At 41.3% G+C, this 5,132-nt stretch overlaps 1 pseudogene; it reads right to left on the reverse strand.

The window, feature by feature from the left end:
- Positions 1 to 4,592: 4,592 nt before the first annotated feature.
- LOC126199743 (5S ribosomal RNA) lies at positions 4,593 to 4,708 on the reverse strand (annotated as a pseudogene).
- Positions 4,709 to 5,132: the final 424 nt, after the last annotated feature.

The following is a 5,132-nucleotide window of genomic DNA, read 5'->3' on the forward strand; positions in this document are numbered from 1 at the left end:
CCATCCGCACTCGTCAGTCAGCTCACATCCGGAGACATTTTAGCAGAGGCGTTGCTATTTTTAGTACACCCATTTCCAGATTAATCAGCTAATTTCCGGGGTATAATCAAACAGGAATATTACGAATCGGAAACGACAAATAAATAAACAGACATGGGCGCCCATGCCGGGGAGCGGGGATCAGACAGCTATCGCGAAAACGGAAAAAAAGTATGGCGTTGTCAGCTGCTTTTCTTCTAAGAAAATGATTTAAAAGTGGGTATCACGCAGATTTTTAACGGGATAGGTATCGGAACATTGTATGTTGCCGCTCGTATTTCAAAATATTAAAAATACTCCATACCTCAGGGTTTAAGCCCAAACCCCTGTAGATTGTCATGTAGGAGTTCTTATCTACAAATTAGACTTACATGGTATTCCTCACGTATTGACATACCGTACTATTCTTGTTTTTATGCAGTGTCTCAGATCTGTTTGTACCTGTACGGTTTCTCCGTCTAATTGGATTACATTTCACCCTGCTTTCATTTTGTAACGTCTTTCCTTAACAGTCGGCCCGGGTGGCCAAGCGGTTCTAGGCGCTACGGTCTGGAACCGCACGACCGCTACGGTCGCAGGTTCAAATCCTGCCTCGGGCATGGATGTGAGTGATTTATTTAGGTTAGTTAGGTTTAAGTAGTTCTAAGTTCAAATGGCTCTGAGCACTAGGGCACTTAACATCTGAGGTCATCAGTCCTCTAAAACTTAGAACTACTTAAACCTAACTAAGTACATCACACACATCCATGCCCGACGCAGGATTCGAACCTGCGACCGTAGCGGTCGCGCGGTTCCAGACTGTAGCACCTAGGACCGCTCGGCCACTACGGCCATCTAGTTCTAAGTTCTAGGGGACTGATGACCTTAGAAGTTAAGGACCATAGTGCTCAGAGCCATTTGAACCATTTTTTCCTTAACAGATCTTAGCAAGAAACATCACCCAGGCTGTTGCTAAGCCATGTCTCCGCAATATCCTTTCTTTCAGGGGTGCTAGTTCTGCAAGGTTCACAGGACAGCTTCTGTTAAGTTTGCAAGGTAGGAGACAAGGTACTGGCAGAAGTACAGCTGCTAGGGAGCTGCGTGGGTCGTGCTTGGGTAGCTCAGTTGGCTGGTTGGCCTCTGAATAATAAAAATTGAGTGGTTGGAACAATAAACAAACTTGAACGGATGTAATGCACGTCCGCAACGACCAAAGACAACGATCAACAACGAACAAAATGAAAAAAAAAGTTGGTAAAGCACTTGCCCGCGAAAGGCAAAGGTCCTGAGTTCGAGTCTTGGTCCGGCATACAGTTTTAATCTGCCAGGAAGTTTCAGGTCTTAGTAAGTTAAGCAGCTAAAAATATTTATTTAATTTACTTCGAACCTTTTCACACTGAATGACAATACCGTTTTCTTAAACATTATCTTTCAATAATTACGACCATTCTATCAAATCGAAAATATATGTTATATTGAACAAATGAGGGAATGGAGGTAAGGGCACAGATATTTTTACGTGGTATCTCTGGTATAACTTTTGTTAAAAATGAAACTCATCAAATTGTACGGGCCTGAAGATGGCGTTGACGCAACGTCGAAACTAGTAGCCAAATAAAAATGAAATCTTAAATACAGCTGGAGGCGTTTCAATTTTAAGAAAAACTTTACATAATGTCTTCTGCACCACTAACGCCACTATTCCTGTCGGGATAGACTACCCATTTTCCGCCCACGCGTCTTCAACACCTGACCTGCTACTCAGGGCAAAAAAAAAGCATTAATGGCTTGCTCCTGTCACAGGTAGTTGGAGGTACTACCCTACGTAAAAACAAACAAGTTTGTTTGCGTGACCATCCACAGCAGCAAGCACAGAAATATTCGTTCTGTTTTCTTGCTGCAGCAAGCATAGAAATATTTGTGCTGTTTTCTTGCTGCAGCTTCATTTTTCCAGACGGGTTTCGGCTTTTTCTTACTATAAGGTATTTTCAGTGGGATCTAGAACGACACAGTTTTGTTATTTTTAGATTAGCAAACAGTTCACATCGAGTTTTTACTAATTTACATAGAAAACGCAATATGAACTGTTTGATAATACAAAAATAACAAAACTGTATCGTTCTACATGTCACTGAAGACGCCTTAGAGTAAGAAAAAGGCGAAACCCGTCTGGGAAAAATAAATTAAGATGCAGAAAGAAAAGGCGATTTTATTTACAAAACGTGTATAAAAACGTACAACTTGAAGTACTTGTAATTATCAGTCTGCAAATGACGTAAATATTTATGTAACCTTGTTCAGTTTACATTCCTCAGTCACCAATAGAGTTACCTGTACTTGTACCTATTACGCCCTGTATATTTACTTCACAATGTTTTGTATTAACACGCACTTAATGACGATAGAACATTGTGTATGTAATGGCATTTCTTTGTCTTTTATTGTACATAATTGTAACAAGTCTAACAGATATCGATTTTAATTTCGCTAACAGCATACGGCTGAAAGCACCGACCTCAATTTATTTAACTTTTTAACAATCTGGAATGTGTTTTTAGTAATCACTTTCAATCATAAGTCACGATTATTACGTGTTATGTTTTTGTCATATAATATAAATATCTTATAATTCTTTTGTGGAATCAGTAACTTACTGTTTTATCTGTGTAATGCCGATTCCACTTTGTATAGGCTTCGACCTTTGTTTCTTTCATTCTGCTTATTTTTAATTTTCTTTTATTTGAAAGCTGCTCCATCGACTGTGTTCTACTTTTACGCTTGAATATTTTTTCGGTAATTAAGGTTGTTCTCTTTACTTTTAACGACTGTGATAGCTCACAATCGATAAATCGCACCCTGTAGAGGCCACCCAGTATGTTGCACTCAGTCAATCACAGTTCCCGGTCGATGAAGGGTCTACACCATCGTCATTATTTTCTAGAATTTGCCGTCAACGTCACGTAATATGACTAGACTTCTCAAGTCACAATTATAGCATAACTCTCTTTACATTTCTTATGAATAATATTGGCAGTGTGAGTTGTATATTACTTATCCGTTTAAGTTATTATAGCTTCTATCTTAATTTTTGTTATGTTAGTCGGCAGGTAATATGACGATATTCTTTTGAACGAAATTGGTGCTTACCAATTAAATTTTTGTCAACACAGCTTTGTTAGTTTTTTATTCATGTATAGGGTGTCTGCTTGAACCTAGGTCAAATAAATATCTCGAAAGCGACGCATCGCATGAAAACAGTGCACTAGGTGAAAAAAGTTACTATTGGTAAACAAACGAGACATCTGTCTGTACCACAACTGGATACCTCCTAACCACCCCCTCTGCGTGTGTGTAGTCAACTTTGTATTTTCAAAGCAAAGTTTACTCAAACCATTTTTCTTCCATTCGTGGCAGATGGCGTTGTATTCAACAAATATCAAGTGTGTCTGTTTTTGCAGTTAGGAACCAGTGCATTAGATTCTACGTGTCTTTTACGATGTAAATTTAGACCTTTGTGTTATAACTCTTCACACTAATGTAGAAACATTACTTGAGTGCTGGAAACGTGATTGTACAGTACAAATAATAGTACTACATGTAGATATTCCTGGCAAATGAACAGCTTGCATGGTAACGTAGTATTCGCTTCCTACGGGTTTAATTGTGGCGAGTACCCAAACTATCGGAATGCTTGATTTGGGTGGCCACCCTCGAACACTGCCCCATCGGGGCGACTAATTTCCGTGTGTGTTTTGATCCAGCCACCCTAACTCCCGCGCTGGCTGGTATGGGGTAATCGTTGGTACACAAACCACAAACATTGCAGTATGGTGTAGTAAGGACATCAAGTATCCCGAGGTGAAAAGAAAGATTATATCCACGTCGTTGTTCCTGGATCACGGTAAACGTTGATCCTAACCAGACATTGAAACGACATATTGTACTGTAGAATGAAATTAGGAACACTGACGTAAATTTCGATTATAAATATCAACCGTTCGGCCTCAAAGTTTTACATTAAACGGTAAAATGAAATGTCGAATCAAATTTTTAATTGCAAAAAGAGGCACACTTGATACTTGCTGATTACAGCGGCATCTACCAGGAACGGAAAACAATGGTTTGAGTAAACCGCACGTATTTTTTGGCGTAGAATCCGAATATGTAGTAAAAATGGGAACAGGGATTTCCAATTTGAAAATGCAGAACTGACCCCGCCGACGCAGGAGGGGTAATTAGGAGGTGATCGGTTGTGGCAAAGATAGATATCCCATTTACAAATGTTAACTTTTCGCCTACATTTTTTTCGTACGGTGGATCGTTTTTGAGATATTTCGCTGTCTCATGTTAAAACAGGCACTCTCTCTCTCCTCCCGCCATCGCCATGAAGGCTCAAAGGCACCGACCGACCGCCACGTCATCCTCAGAACACAGGCGTCACTGGATGCGGACTGGAGGGGCATGTGGTCAGCACATCGCTCTCCCGGCCGTATGTCAGTTTCCGAGACCGGAGCCGCTACTTCTTACTCAAGTAGCTCCTCAGTTTGCCCCACAAGGGCTGAGTGCACCCCGCTTGCCAACAGCGCTCGGCAGACCCTGGTCACCCATCCAAGTGCTAGCCTAGCCCGACAGCGCTTAACTTCGGTGATCTGACGGGAACCGGTGTTACCACTGCGGCAAGGCCGTTGCCAAAACAGACACTCTGTGTGCAAAAATCAGTTGTGGAAGACAGCTTAATTAAGGGTACTCAGTTCTACAAAATTAGAAACCCTACTTAACGAGGAATGCATTTCGATTTGTTTCCCATGCGTATGGCCTCACGTCTTTACCGGATATGGAGAACATAATGACAGGTGAAGGTGCACATCCTCAGAGTGACCTTAGCTGCTGTTGACAAAAGTCTGACACCAATCGTGGAGCCGCAGGTAGCACCGGTACATCACTGTAACTTTAGCAAGACAAGGAAGACAGCAAGTCAGAAAAAATGGTTCAAATGGCTCTGAGCACTATGGGACTCAACTGCTGAGGTCATTAGTCCCCTAGAACTTAGAACTAGTTAAACCTAACTAACCTAAGGACATCACACACATCCATGCCCGAGGCAGGATTCGAAC

Source organism: Schistocerca nitens, chromosome 8 (genome assembly GCF_023898315.1).
Source record: "Schistocerca nitens isolate TAMUIC-IGC-003100 chromosome 8, iqSchNite1.1, whole genome shotgun sequence".
NCBI lineage: Eukaryota > Metazoa > Arthropoda > Insecta > Orthoptera > Acrididae > Schistocerca > Schistocerca nitens.